Here is a 16,816-nt window from a genome sequence, read left to right on the forward strand (position 1 = left end):
TTGTTATATTGAAACTATATTTGACCTAGGAGATATATCTTAGGGAATTCCCTGAGGTACATGAAAGTAAGTTATTTGCCCCGAATCACAAGACTAGTAAGTGGCAGAAGCAAGATCTTATTGACTCTATGCTCAGGATCCTATCCCTATTAAATTTCCTGTGGTGAGTTTAGTAAGGTAAACTATGTTAATTGATATTGATTTTGTTGTAAAAAATGTAAAGGAGAAGTTAACAATCTCTTGAGGCATTCCTATTAAAACCTATTCTAAATGTGCATTTGTTTTACCAGATCATTTGGCTATCTGAATATAGACAAGAGGCAATTATCAGAATGAAAGAGTACAATTTGTGCTGTATGGCTTAATCAAAGATTTCAGTTATGTTTGCAGCCACTTCTCTGGCTTTACTATTAATCACAAAAGTAAAAAGATTATCAAATATGGATTAATAGGTATGAACTTGAGTGCCAACTTTGTCATCCTCAACCCAATCTCTTGTAGAATTGAGACTTTAAACCAAGATCTCTAATTTTAAATTCAAAACTTTTCCTAACATACCATATTTCTTTGCTTTTAGTTATTATGTAATGTGGTACATTATAGCTATCTTTCAATCAGGACTGTATTATATATTATCATATTTCAAAAAAATATGTATTTATATCTATATGTGCATACTTTTGAATGAATGCTATTTTGAATGAATATAAACAAGTTTCTTCTACCACATGGTACAATGCTTCATATACAATGGATATTTAATAATGTTTGTTGAATCAGTGAATTCATGAAGGAATAAATGAGTGAATGGATAAAGGAATGAGTGGGAAGGATGCTAAAATTTAGATGAATAAAAAAGATGGTTTTAAAAAAGAAACCATCTTTGAAAGGGGAAGTGATTATTTGTGGTTTCATACATAGTAACTGGTAAATGTGTTATCTGAAACTTCATTTTTTAATCTGATGCTTTTGTACTTCAGCGTGGCTAAACATTCTGTACTAAATAGATCATTTCCAGTAGTCAGTTTACAACTATACCATGTCTATGTACTTTACTGAAGTGCTCAAAGAAACTAATTTTAGTGCTGGCAATACCTGACTTAATAACTGTTAGACAACAATACTAAGCAAGGGAAATAACTGTGCATTTTTAATGCTCATTAATAGCTTATTTAAAAATATGAAATAAAAAGCATGATCTCAAATACAGAGGTTTTGATATTTTCAATGTTATGACTTTATAAAAAATTTTGTCATAGATTTGGTGACTTTGTGATTAACAGGGTACCAAATCTTAATGGTACTGACTTATCCTTTTAACAAACTGAAATCAGTATTCATTCTGAAAGCAACTAGGAAAAACAGTTAAAGTTTACTGACACTTTTTCATTTACAAATTTTGTGGCACTAAAGTATTTACTGTTTATGTAATTAGACAATCAGATTTCCATGTGCAAAGATGGACACTCAATGAAACAGTGTGAACAGAATGAAATTCACTTTTGATGAAAAGACTTGGAGCTGAACTGAAAATTTGATCTTCAAATACAGAAAAGAAGAGAAAGATAAGAAGGTAAAAAGGAAAAAAAATAATTTTCTTTTAAAAGTTAAAAATCCTATACTCTGAAAAGATTATATGTTTAACTCTTAAGATCTGTATCTCTGTTATGACTATAATTTTAAAAGGTGCATGTATAATTTGATTTTATTGTGATGATATAAAAAAGAAAATAGAGAAAGAAAGGAAATTCTACTGGGAGAGAAGGGAAATGGAGTTAAAATGGGGTAAATTATACCTCATGCAGAGGCAAAAAAAATACTTATTACAATTGAGAAAAAAAGGAGAGTGATGATCATTATGTGAATCTTACTCTCATCGTATTTGACTCAAAAAAAGAATATAAGACAAATTTAGCTTCGCAAATAAACTTATCTTACCCTATAGGAAGTATGAGGAGAAAGGGAAAGGAAAGAGGGAGGCTTATAGAAAGAGAACAGAAGCAAAAGGAGAAAATTACAAAAAAAAAAAAAAAAAAGGGAGAAGAAAAGGAGGAGGACTGTTTGAGGGAGGTAGTTAATAGTAGCAAAATACTGGGGAGGAGGAAAAAGGAGAAAGGAAAAAGAAAAAGCATAACTTGGGGAAAACAAGATGGCAGAAAATACAGTTAGTAATTTTAACTGTGAATGTGAATGGGCTAAACTCTTCATAAAAGAAAAGTGGAAAGCAGACTAGATTAAAAGCCAGAATTTTACAATATGTTTTTTTTTAATAAGAAACACATTCAAAGCAGAATGATATATACAAAGTGGAGGTAAAAAGTTGGAGTGGAATCTATTATGCTTCAGCTGAAGTAAAAATAGGATAGTGATCCTGATCTCAGATCAAGCAAAAGCAAAAAAATAGATCTAATTAAAAGAGATAAAGACGGAAACTACTTCTGGCTAAAGGGTAGTATAGATTGTGAAGTAATATCAATACTAAACATTTATGCACTAAGTGGTATAGCATCTAAATTCCTAGAGCAGTTAAGAGAACTAAAAGAATGATTAGATAGCAAAACTTTATTACTGTGGGATTTCAGCCTTGCTCTCTTGGAAATGGATAAATAAAACCACAAAATAAATAAGAAAGAAGTTAAGGAGATAAATAAAATTCTAGAAAAGTTAGGTACAATAAACCTTTGGAGAAAACTGGATGAATGTGGAGTGGTATACTTTTTCACCACAGTACATGGAACCTATACAAAAATTGACCATGTAATAGGTGTAAAATCCTCAAAATCAAATGCAGAAAAGCAGAAATCGTAAATGCATTTTTTCAAATAATGATGCAATAAAAATTATCTGCAATAAAAGGTCAGGTGAAAATAGACGAAAACAATTGGAAAATAAACAATCTATTCCTACAAAATGAGTGGGTAAAATAAAAAATCATAGATACAATTGATAATTTCATCCAAGAAAATGACAATAATGATACAATATACCAAAATTAACGGGATGCAGCCCAAATACTTCTTAGAAAAAGTTTTATATGTCTAGATGCTTATTTACTTGCATAAAATAGAAAATGAGAAAAATTAATTAATTGGACAAGCAACTACAAGCAAAACTAGAAAAAGAAAACTTAAAAACCCTCAAATACCAAATTTGAATTTCTGAAAATAAAAGGGAAGATTAATACAATCGAAAGTAGGAAAACTATTGAATTAATAACAAAAATTAGAGTTGGTATTATGAAAAAAAATAACAAAATAGATATTTTGTTAGTATTTGTTAGTATTAAAAATGAAAAGGGAGAACTTTCCACCAATGAACATATAGATTGTCTAGTTTAACAGAAGATGAAACAAATTACTTAAACAATCCCATTTTAGGGGGAAAAAAAGAATTAAACATGCTATTAATCAACTCCCTATGAAACAAAAAATCTCCAGGGCCAGATGGATTTACATGTGAATTCTACCAAACATTTAAAGAACAATTAATTCCAATATTAAACAAACTATTTGGGAAAATAGAGAAAGAAGGAATACTTCCAAATTACTTTTATGACATAGATATGATGGTGATACCTAAACCGGATAGAGTCAAAAGAGAGAAAGAAAATTATAGACCAATTCCCTTAATGAATATCGATGCAAAAATCTTAAATTAAATATTAGCAAAGAGATCATAGGAAGTTTTCAGTGGTATAGAATAGGTTCACAGGACACAATAGTCAATAGCAATAGTAATCTATATTTGACAAACCCAACGACCACAACTTTTGGGATAAGAACTCACTATTTGACAAAAACTGCTGGGAAAATTGGAAACTAGTATGGAAGAAACTAGGAATTATTAGGGAATATATTATTAATGGAGTTGTGAATTGATTCAACCATTCTGGAGAACAATTTCTAACTATGCCCAAAGAGCTATCAAACTGTGCATATACTTTGATTCAGCAGTGTTTCTACTGGGTCTGTATCCCACAGTGACCATAAAAAAGAAATGCAAAAATGTTTGTTGCAGCACTTTTTGTAGTGGCAAGAAACTGGCAATTGAGTAGATGTCCATCAGTTGGAGAATGGCTAAATAAGTTATTGTATATGAATGTTATGGAATCGTAATGTTCTATAAGAAATGATCAGTAGGATGATTTCATAGAGACGGGGAGAGACTTACATGAAGTGATGCTAAATAAAATGAACAAAAGTAAGAGATCATTATACATGGCCACAGCAAGATTACATAATGATCAATTCTGATGGACATAGCTTTCTTCAACAATGAGATGACTGAGGCCAGTTCCAATGAGTTTGTGATGAAAAGAGTCTTTTATACGCAGAGAGAAGACTGTGGGAACCAAGTATGCAATTTTCACAATTTTTGTTGTTTGTCTGTATTTTCTCATTGTTTTCCCTTTTTCATCTGATTTTTCTTGTGCAGCATGATAAATGTGGAAATATTTATAGAAGAATTGCACATGTTTAACATATATTGGATTACTTGCCTACTAGAGGAGGGGTTGAGAGGAAGGGAGGAAAAAATTAGAATACAAGGTTTTGTAAGAATGAATGTTGAAAATCATTTATGTATATATTTTTTGAAAATAAAAAGCATTAATTTTAAAAAGGAAACAATCTTAATGAACTAAAAGCATTATTAATATTTTCAAAACTAAACCTAAACTATTTGAAATTAGAGTGATATAAACCTAACATAATTAGAAGACAATATAAACAAGAATTTTTCTCTTATGAAGGGTGTTTTGTAAATAGTCAATAATACTTTGAAAAAAATATTGAAAATTAGGGAACTGAATATATGTGTATATATATATCTATCTATCTGTGTATATATATCTGTGTATATATATATATATATATATACACAGATATCTGTATATATATATATATATATATATATATATGTATATATATATATATATTTAAAATGTCCAAATTTCAGATCACTGAATATATTCAGAGAAAATTTATTCATAAAATAAAAATAATAATAATATTGCATGTTTTATATTTATGTTCTGCTAATGATATTTTTAGAAATATCTCTTTCAAGTTGGTTGATATTTCTAATACTACTCCAACATCTGTAATGTAGAAAATAAAGTAGAAACAATGTGAAAAAATGGCAGAGTAGAGAAGCACTCAATCTAGCTCTCCCAACATTCTCCTGTGAACTACTTTAAAATGATATAGCATCATATTCCGAAGGGTCAGAGTCAACAGTCAGATTGAAACATCTTTCTAATCCAAAAACAGAGGAATTCTGTAACACTGGGAAGGGCTGGCCTGGAATCCAATGGCTATAAAATACTTTGGTAGAATTAGGAACTATGTAGCACCTTCATTACTTATAACCACTTCTGGATAATGGTTCAAGGGCAGAGTACAGCAGTTTTGGTCAAGAGGAAGGTATAACATTCTGTTGCCTCCAGAAGCTTCCAATTGCTCTCTGGGAGGAGATCTGCTGTGTCAACTCAAATCTCTCAGACATATTCTTCTTCCTGTAGAGCACCGTTGTCTCCTGACAGTTGGCTTTAACTCTGGTCCAGAGTAGTGACTTCCCTCTTTTATCCTCCCAGAGAATGGGTGTGGGATAATGCAAGGGCTTCTGGGAAAAATTACTTCAACCAATGAACTTGCTCCTCGTAAGCATGCAAGCTCTTCCCCAGGAATTCACAAGTAAAAACTTCCAGTAAAGGCCGGAACTAGAGAATTGTCAAGTACCGACTTAGCACTTAGTAAGAACCTAATATCTCATTATCTCATTAGCACTTAATAAGAACCTAACATCTCCCCCTTTCTTTTGATTTAGAACCTAACAGGAAGGGATAATCCAAGGAGCAGTAACATTTCTGACCCAAACTGAGGAACAGTGTTATTTCTAGTACTAAGGAAGTAATAGCTCTGGGGAGAAATATTCATTTCAGTACCAAGTGATCAGTGGCCATTCCTGGGAAAGGATGAGAGTGGGGATCAAGACAGCTATGACCACATACCATATACTTACCACCTTGGCAGTACCAAAAACTGGCAAAACCCCAGAGCTCTAGTAATGTAAGTGCAAAAATCCTGAACCTTGAGACAGAACCCTATAACTCTCATGCCAGAAACATTCAAGAAACAGAATGTTAAAAAAAAAGAAAGGAAAAACAACAAAAACATTAACTATAAAAAAGTACTGTGGTAAGAAAGAAGATCAAGACACAAACTCAAACTAAACAAGGAAGTCAAAACAACTATAAGCAAAGCCTCCAAGAAAAAAAATAATTGGACATAAGCCCAGGAAAAATTCCAGAATCGTATTAGAGTAATAGAAGAAAAATAGTTTAAAAAAGAAAGTATTGTAAAGAAAATTAACAGCTTAGTAAAAGAGGAACAAGACATATTGAAGAAAATAACATCTTAAAAGACAGGATTGGCCTAATGGAAAAAGAGACGCAAAAGCATCCTATAGAAAGTAATATCTTGAAAATTAGAACTGGAAGCTAATGACTCTATGAAGTACCAAGAAACAATAAAAAACAAAGTCAAAATAATAAAAAAAGTGTGAGGGTAAATATATATTATTGTGAAAAAACAACTGATTCAGAAAACATATCTAAAAGCAACAAATAGGAGTATCTAAAAGTCTGATATTTGAAAAGAGTCTAGACATCATATTTCAAGAAAGTATAAAGAAAATGTACTTCTAAACTTAGAAGGTAAAAGAGAAATCGAAAGAATTTGCCCTTCTCCATCTGAAAGAGATCCTGAAAGAAATGCTCCAAGGAATCCTATAACCAACTTCAAGATCACCCAGGTCAAAGAGAAAACATTTGAAGCAGAAAGAAAGAAAGCATTCAAATATCATAGAACCACAGACAGGGTCATCCAAAATTTAGTGTCTAACATATTAAAGGGACAAAGGGTTTCTAATATAATATTCTAGAAGGCAAGAAAAACTGAAATTATAACCAAAAAATAAGCTATCCATCAAAATAAATAATCCTTCAAGGGAAATTTATACATATATTGAAATAGTGGACTTTCAAACATTCCTCATAAAAAGACTATAGCTGACTAGAAAACATGACTTTCAATTAAAAGACTCAAAAAAAAGTGTAAAACAAAATTCTGAAAAAAGAAATCATATGGGACTCAATAAGGTTAAACTGTGTTCCTTTCCATAAGGAAAAAATGGCATGTATCCCCTAAGGATATCAGTTTTCGTTTTAAGGAGGTTTGGGATGATTCTACCTAGAAAGTGGGTGAAAGAGTCATTCAAATATGTTGAAATAATATGAAAAATTCATAGGTGAGTAAGAGACTTGGCCTTGGAAAAGGGGAAAAAGGATTCAAAGAATGGAAAAAAAAATTCTCTCATGTAAAAAATTATTCAAAGAAGAACTTTTCCAGTAAAAGTAAAATGATAGGGAGAGGGAGTAATACATGAATTTCCCTTACATCCAAATTGTTTCAGTAAGGGAATACACACACACAAAAATATACATAATTACATACATATGTACATATATAGTATATGCAAGTACATGTACTCAATTGGTAATATAAATTTATTTTACCTAACATGAAACATGGAGGAGAAGGGGATAAAAAAAGAGTAAGGTATGATGAAAGGGAAGAAAGATAAAAGAAGGCAGAGGTCAGAATCAAAACAGATTTGAAAAGGGAAAGAAAAAGAAAAAGAGGAAGGGATTGAGGAATTGCACAGTTAAGAATCATAACTGTGAATGTAAGTAGGATATGGAAGTATATGGAAGAATTGATTAGAAACTAGAATATATTATTTACAAGAAGCCTCCCTGAAACAGAAGATACACACATAGAATTAAAATAGGCACAAAATCTATTTTCCAGAGGTAAAAAAAAGGCAAAGAATAGCAATCATGATCCTAAAACAAAAGCAAAAATAGATCTACTTAAAAAAAGAATAAGTAGGGAAACTATCTGACTAAAAGAAAGCATAGACAATGAAATAATACCAATACTAAATGCATATGCACCAAATGGGATACACACACATATGTATTATATATGCATCCAAATTCTTAAAGGAAATGTTAAATGATTTAAATTCAGAAACAAACAGTAAAACTATATTTGTAAAGAACATTAACTTTGACCTCTCAGAGTTAGATAACTTTAATCATAAAATAAAAAAGAAAGATGGCAGAGATGACTAAAATATCACAAAAATAGATATGTTATATCTCTGGGGAAAAAAACCTGAATGGAAATATAAAGCTTATATAGCACCTTCACAAGAATTGGCTAAGGATAAGAACATAAAACCTTTACAATCAAAAAAAAAAAAAAAACAGAAATATTAAGTGCACCCTTTTGAGACCATAACACGATAAAAGTTACTTCTAATAAAGCCCTATAGAAACATAGATTAAATTTTTTAAATTAAATTATGTAAGGAAAAGAATGGATGGGTCAAAGAATCAATCATAAGACTATCAATAATTCCATTGAAGAGAAAAGCAACAATGGCATAACATTCCAAAATGTGAATGGTGTAACCCAAGAATAAATTAGGGGAAATTTTATATTTTTAAATGTGTATTTTAATAAAAAAGAGAAAGAGCAGATCAATAAAATTAGGAATGTATCTAAAATTGGAAAAATGCAATTTAAAAGCCTCAAATATATAAAAAAAAACTATTGAACTAATAAACAAAAATAAGATGATCATTTTACAGGAAAAACAATAAAATAGGTAAACCTGATTAGTTGGATTTTAAAAAGGTTTTTATTACCAATGTCTAAAGTGAAAATGGTGAATTCATCATAAATGAGGATGATATTAAAGCAATTATTAGTAGAAATCTTACCCAATTATATATGAGTAAAATCTGCAATCTAAGTAGTGTAGATGATTGTTTACAAAGGTGTAAAAACTGATATATAATATCAGGAAATAGAATGGTGAAATAACTGTCTCAGAAAAAGAAATTGATTAAGCGTTCAATGAACTCCCTAAGTGAAAACAAATATATAAGACCAGATGGATTCACAAGTAACTTCTTCTAAACATTTAAAAAACAATCTTCCTACTACAGAAAATATTTGGAAGAAATGGTAAAGAAGGAGTCCTATGAAATTCTTTTTGTGATGCAAATAAAGTTTTGATTCAAAAAACCAAGAAAAGCAAAAAACAACAATAAAAATTTAGCTCAATTTCTAATGAATACTGATGCAAAAAAAATCATATACTGGCAAGGAGATTACAGCAATATAGGGCAAAACAATACCCTGAGAAGTTATGATTTATATGAGGAATTCAAGGCTAATTCACTGTTAAGAAGACTATCACCATAATTGACCATGCCAATAAAATAATGAAAATCATATTACTGTCTCATTATATTCGATAAAAAGCTTTTTGACAAAATTCAACACCCATTTCTATTAAAAATATTAGAAAGTATAATAAGCAACAAAGTCTTTCTCAAAATTAACAAAGTTGTATCTGAAATCAAAAACAAACCTTATCTGTAATGTAGATATATTTAAAACCTTTCCAATAAGATAAAAAATGAAGAAAGAACTTCATTATCACACGTATTATTCAGTATTGTATTAGAAAACCTAGCTATAATAAGGGAAAAAATTGAGGGAATAAAAACAGAAAGTGGATAAAAATATCATTCTCTGCTGATGATATAGTAGTATATACCATAACTAGAAATTTAGTGGTTCCTTCAATCATAAATCAAATAAAAAAGTAATCATTCCAAGTAGAATCCATAGGATTCATCAAATTGTCAAAAGGATTCAAATAAGGGTCAATAATTCTTAGTTTAAATAAAGTATAACTCTCTTACTCAGAACTCTTTGCCTCTATTGGGATTGCTTCACATAATTATAAATTATTCCCTGAATACTAATTATTGAAAATCATAATTATGATAAAGTTTATAAGGAAACAGACTTTTACTATACTAAAATATTAAGTCTAACTTATCATTTTAAGCTGCTTAAACTTTTATGATGACTCAAGATATATACTACTGTGGTAAAACTAATAAACATATTGACCTATATATTATAAAATAAAGGATAATTAGGAAGACACAGAAAGAGAGAGAAAGACAGAGAGACAGATGGAGAGAGAAGCAGAGAGGACAAATATTTAAACTTACTATTTAATAATATCCTTTATTTGGGAAAATTATTCAATAGAATATTTGAAGTAAGATTATTAGATTAATAATTAATAATAATAATAGAAGCTTTCTAAATTGATTTCAATAACTCCAATTTAACATCTATTATATTCTTAATACCTTAAATTATTTTACATAAACTTTTTATTCATTCTCACTTTTGACACTAGACAAGTCTTTCCAAAAATTGATGTCTTGTCCACTTTCAATATAATCTGATATAATTTTGCAAATCTCATTCCCTCCCAAGCTTTCTTAATCTCTTCTTTACCTTGATTGTAATAGGTCTTTTGTACCTCTTCATGTGAACTAATTTTCCCATTATTTATCTCCTTTCCTCTTTTTCCAGTACAGATCTTTTTCCACCCCTTAATGTCTTTTTATTTGATATCATCACATCAGAATTTATTCATAATCATACCCTCAATCCATGTGATTCCCCCCCCCCCTGTCTGCCCTAGTGATAGATACAGTTCTTAAGAGTTAAAGATATAGTTTCCTCATCTAGGGACATTAACAATTTGACCATTAAATAATATATATATATATATATATATATATATATATATATTTCCCCTGTTTGCCTTTCTATATTTATCTTGAGGCCTAGAGTTATAGATTAAATTTTCTATTTAGTTCTGTTTTTTTCAATAGAAAGATTGAAAGTCTCTTACTTCACTGAAGCTCCATCACCTTCTTCTCTCTGAAAAATGAAGGTGATTATCTCAAGTTAGCAAATTTGTTATTGTAATCCTAGGTCTTTTGCCTTCCAGAAAATGGTATTCCAGGCCCTCCAATCCTTTATTGTAGCATAAAATCGCCAGATCCTGTGTAATCCTACTGTTGCGCTTTGATATGTAAACTGTTTTTGTCTGGCAGATTGTAATTTTTTTGTTTTCCTTGAGATTGTAGTTGGGGAGTTTCACAAAAATATCCCTTGGGGTTTTCCTTATGGGATCTCTTTCCAGAAGTGATTGATGAATTGTTTCAATCAGTATTGGGGGAAATGTCCTTAAGGATTTCTTGCAGAATACTAACCATGCTCTTTTTTTGGTCATTGGCCTTCAGGAAAGTCAATAATTTTTAAATTGTCTCTTCTGGATGTTTTGCAGGTTGGTTGTTTTTTGAATGAGGCATTTCACATTTTTTCACATTTTTTCCATTCTTTATAGTTTGATTATTTCTTGCTGTCTCAGAAAGTTTTTAACCTTCCATTTGCCCTATTCTAGGCAGTTATTTTTCTTTTGTTTCTGGTATTAAATGATAAACTCCCTCACATAGTGGATTTAAATTTTTCAATATATCTTTTTTGCAAAAATATTTTTTTTCAGTTTTAAAGAATTTTGTTCTCCAAAATGCTATAAATTTTTATCCATGAAATCATAAAACATATTTCCCTTATTTTTTTTCTTTTTACCAGTGGTTAGTAGTTTGTCAGTATAGAATTCGATTAAAAAATAAATTTCAACCAATGCAAAATTTCTCCCCACATTTTTATTTACAAATGATATTGTTCTAAATGTTCTTAACCCAGGCAACTGCAGTCCCTTCACTATGAAAATTATAGTTGACTTAAAAGAGATTATGTGACCCATCTACAATAGAAAAAGCAATTAAATGACAAATGATTCCAGAGTACAAAATAAAGTTAACAAGAAGTCCATACTTCTTTGTGAGTGTCTGCAGGATCCTTGCATGCATTTGGGAAAGAAAAAAGATAGAGAAAGAGACAAAGATGGAGAGGGAGACAAAGGCAGGATATCAGAGATTTGGAGAAAAATAAGAGAAGGAAAGATACAGGTGCAGAAAGAAAAACAGAGAAAAGTAAAATATGAAATAGCCACTGTAGATGAAAATTTAAATTAAGGTTCAGAAATCTTTCAATGTTTTTTTCCTCTTATTTTAATCATAATATAACAAATTTTTGTGATTCTATTCTTTTCTATTCAGTCATACAGTCCTTTTTAGGTTCTTCTTGATCAATAATTTTTAAAGTGAAACAATATAACATTTACATTCATAAATGAAAATAGTTTTTGCAATCATAATATTATGATTATCCATTTGGTTTTTGGTTTCTGGTTTCATATATAATCTTTTTTTTTGTAATGTTTAAAATTATCTGAAACAGCAAAGCACCATAAGGGAAAGATAACTGATGGCATGACTTAGATGAGTCAATCTACAACATACATACATATATACATACACACAAACATACATACAGATAGATAGCTACAGACATACTAGAAGTGTTGGCTTTAGCAATAAGAAAAGAAAAAGAAATTTAAGGAATTAGAATATGAAATCATAAAGGAGAGGAAAGGACCAAATATGCAAAAAATGTTTGTAGCAGCCCTGTTTTGTGGTAGCAAAGAATTGGAAAGGAATGGATGTTCATCAGTTGAAGACCAGCTGAACCAATTGTGATATACTAAGGTAATGGAATATTATTATTTTATAAAAATGATGCACAAGCTGATTATAGAAAGGCCCAGAGATTTACATGCACTGATGCTGAGTGAAACAAGCAGAACCAGGAATACCTTGTATAAAATAACAGCAAGAATGTGTGATGATCATTTATGAAAGCCTTGATTCTTCTCAGTGGTTCAGTGATCCAAAGTAATTCCAATGGACTTTAGATACAAAATGCCATCTGCATTCAGAAAAAGAACCTAGGAAACTGAATATAAATCAACACAAGCTATGTTCACTTATTTTTTCTTTTTTTTTTCTATTTCCCATGCATTTTTCCCTTTTACTCTGATTTTTCTCTCTCAACATATTTCATAAATGTGCATTAAAATAAATATATTTATTACAATAAAAAAGAAGAAAAAAGAATCAAAATATGACACTTCTACTCTCATTGATGATGAAATAGTTAGTTCTATGAAACTCTTGTTTTATCTTTTCTATCTTGTGTCTATTTGTAGTCCTTCTCTTCCTTTCATTATATAACACCTTCTTCAGGATGTTTTTTAGTCAAGGCTCCAACAAAGCTTTCTGTAAATTGTCTTTCCATTATTTTTCTTTTTTATTGGTTATACTATATACAATTTTCTACCACTCCTCTATAGAATTTTTTAAATGATTTTACTTATTGAACTGGTGTTACTTGGACAATTCTCAGATGATGAAATTGAAACTATTTCCACTCATATGAAAGTGTTCCAAATCACTACTGATCATAGAAATGCAAATTAAGACAACTCTGAGATACCACTACACACCTGTCAGATTGGCTAAGATGACAGGAACAAATAATGATGAATGTTGGAGGGGATGTGGGAAAACTGGGACACTGATACATTGTTGGTGGAGTTGTGAAAGAATCCAGCCATTCTGGAGAGCAATTTGGAACTATGCCCAAAAAGTTATCAAACTGTGCATACCCTTTGACCCAGCATTACTGTTATTGGGATTATATCCCAAAGAAATACTAAAGAGCGGAAAGGGACCTGTATGTGCCAAAATGTTTGTGGCAGCTCTTTTTGTTGTAGCTAGAAACTGGAAGATGAATGGATGTCCATCAATTGGAGAATGGTTGGGTAAATTGTGGTATATGAAGGTTATGGAATATTATTGCTCTGTAAGAAACGACCAGCAGGAGGAATACAGAGAGGCTTGGAGAGACTTACATCAACTGTTGCTGAGTGAAATGAGCAGAACCAGAAGATCACTATACACTTCAACAACTATACTGTATGAGGATGTATTCTGATGGAAGTGGAAATCTTCAACATAAAGAAGATCCAACTCACTTCCAGTTAATCAATGATGGACAGAAATAACTATACCCAGAGAAGGAACACTGGGAGGGGAATGTAAATTGTTAGCACTACTATCTCTCTACCCAGGTTACTTATACCTTCGGAAGCTAATACTTAATATGCAACAAGAAAATGGGATTTACACACATATATTGTATTTAGGTTATATTGTAACACATGTAAAATGTATGGGATTACCTGTCATCGGGGGGAGGGAGTGGAGGGAGGAAGGGGAAAATTTGGAAAAATGAATAAAAAAAATAAAAAATAAAAATAAAAATAAATGAACTGGTGTTACTTGGTTGTTACATATCTCTTCTTAACAAGTAAGTCAAATAGTTGCTTATTGAGGTGATTTTTATCATCATTTGGTGTACTCAATACTTAATTGAGATTATTTAAAATTCTGCATATAATCAAAGTTCATGTTTTTCACTCCATGTATTTTTCATTTTCAAAATTAATAATAGCATTAAAATGCCTAAGGTTGGAGTTATTTTATTACACTTAGCATGCTTTTCCCTTTAATTTAATTCTTTGTCTTACTTTATATTAATTTTATGCTTGTTCTAAAAGGACTGATCTGACTAAACATATAGAATTAATTCAGAATTGTGTTTCCTATTAATAATAAGTTTTTGTCTATTAAAATATAATCAATCTCCTTTTTATTCAGGACTTAGTATGCTCAATATCTTCTGATTATTTTTAAAGAAATAATTTATAATGTAAAATAGAAAGGGTCTGTGTAACTCAAGACTTCTGTGCTCTTATTAAAAAATAAGTTTCCCCCCAAAAAAAGAATAAAACAATAGAGGCTTGCCATAAAAAGCTCTAAAATATAAGATTATTATAGAGCAAGCACATGCTGTAGATTCAGAGGTTTCATATTCAAAATCCAAAATCTAATACTATATTCCAAAATCTAGTACTTATTCTGTTTCAATTAGGAACAATGATAATAGCAGTTTCCTATTAGGCGTATCATCTGATCTCCTGGGTACACATTTTCTTATGTATAAATAAAAAAGTTGGAAAGAATGAGTGCTTAAATATCTTTCAACTCTAAATTCTGTAAACTAATATTCTTTTCAGCTTCAGCATTCTGCCCATATTATTTGATTCCTGTCCTCATGAATCTTCCTTGTAGTAAGGAAGATAAAAATATGAATAATTAAGATAACATAATATAGAATCTGAGACTGCAGTGAGAGCTCTGAAGCACTATGTTCAGTTCAAGAAGGGAACATAGTAATATTTTAATATTATATAACATTAAATTAAATATCACATGAAAAAATTCACAGTAGAAAAAAATAGAACTTTTACTTTTATTCCCAGTAACCCTGTGTTTTAAAATTTATCTTTTCTTGAGTCTTGTAATCTGATCATTTGGGTTTTACTGGATCAGCTGAAGTAATTCTCAGGGAGTTCCTTAGGTACTGGGCAAATCAAGATTAGTACATTTTAAATGAGGAATCCTGCAGTGAATGCTAGAAAATGAATGCCTCATATAAGTAATAACCTTTTCCATAATTTCCTATAATTTAATAATAACTTTAAGTTAAAAAAGAATTTCAAAATCCATTTAAGAAAAATTATTTGCCAGAAAATGGCCTATTGGGAAGAGAAAAGGGATCAGAAACCGAACCCCAAGGATATATTATCACTCGCTACAGTTTACTAAGAAAGGAACCATTACTGTTTATTGCACTGCTTAAAAAAAGAAATGATAGAGAACTTTTTTAAACATCAAGAATTTTGAACTGTGAATAATCATATTCAATGCAATGAAATGTTATGTTGATCACTGAGCTTTGTGTCCTTTATTTGAATATTGTATTTTGATTAGTGTAACATAAGTACATTAAACTTCTCTGATCCTCAGGTTTTCAAACATTAAAATGGGCATAATAATATTTTTATTGATTTGTGAGGTAAGTATTTCATAAATAGTGAATGGTAAATTTGGTAAATGATTAATATACATGAGCTATGATTATCTGAAGCAATTCCTAACACTGGTAACCTGTTCCATTCAAAATAAATACCCTTTGACAGAGCCAAGCCGAATTTAAGAATTCACCCAAGATCTCCCTAAATCCCGACCAAAAAAACTTTAAATAATGATTTCAAAAAAAGTGTGTGGTAACTGAACCCACAAAAATGGGGTGAAACATTTTTTCCAGCCTAAGACAATCTAAAAGTTCTACCCAAAAGTTCTGTCATGTATGTGAGAGTAGGGCCTCAGTAAAATAATAGCAGGCTTTAGAGGCAATTGAATCAATAGCAACAACAGTGGCTACTGAAGCTCTTTTCCATAGACCTTAAGGAGGTTGGATAACTAGTCAGAAGAAAATTAAATGGATCACTTGACTGAATTTTTTTTTGCACTGTCTATACTGGGTTCTGAGTTGCAGGCATGTGTCACAGTTTTATGCTGAAGGGGAACACTAGCACAACAAAACTTGTAGCAACAGGGAAGGGAGCACCCTGGTCATAGTTGCAAAAGAAGCAAAGGTTGCTTGTGATTGCTTATAAATGAAAGTGCAAATTTAGGGTTAGGTCAGGAAAGTAGTATATACACACTTCTTCTTAAATCAAAACATCTTGAAGAAACTGAAAAACGTATAGACACCCCTGAACTACCTCTGAAAACTGCTGCACAAAAAACATGAAAGAGGACAGTGCCCCTGTAACTCAGCACTAGAACCCAATTTCAACATAAAATTAAAGTCAAGAAATAAACCGGAAAGTGAACAAATAACAGAAATAGATCCTGACCACAGAGAATCAACTGAAGTGACAAGCTCAAAACACAAATCTAGAAGATGACAAAATAAAAATTGCCACA

The 16,816-nt window shown here is 30.6% G+C and overlaps 1 protein-coding gene across 3 annotated transcripts in view; it reads right to left on the bottom strand.

Moving 5' to 3' along the window:
- Nucleotides 1–16,816, bottom strand: part of GABRA2 (gamma-aminobutyric acid type A receptor subunit alpha2) — a 126,182-nt gene that overhangs the window by 72,861 nt on the left and 36,505 nt on the right. Inside the window, exon 1 of one of the 3 annotated variants that reach the window (XM_074276847.1) lies at nt 10,861–12,299. The exons of the other annotated variants lie outside the window; for them this stretch is intronic. The gene's annotated coding sequence lies outside the window, so the exon portion shown is untranslated. Of the gene's footprint in view, nt 1–10,860; nt 12,300–16,816 lie in introns of those variants that run through there. 3 annotated transcript variants of the gene reach the window in all.

The sequence above is a fragment of the Sminthopsis crassicaudata genome, chromosome 6 (assembly GCF_048593235.1).
Source record: "Sminthopsis crassicaudata isolate SCR6 chromosome 6, ASM4859323v1, whole genome shotgun sequence".
Lineage (NCBI taxonomy): Eukaryota > Metazoa > Chordata > Mammalia > Dasyuromorphia > Dasyuridae > Sminthopsis > Sminthopsis crassicaudata.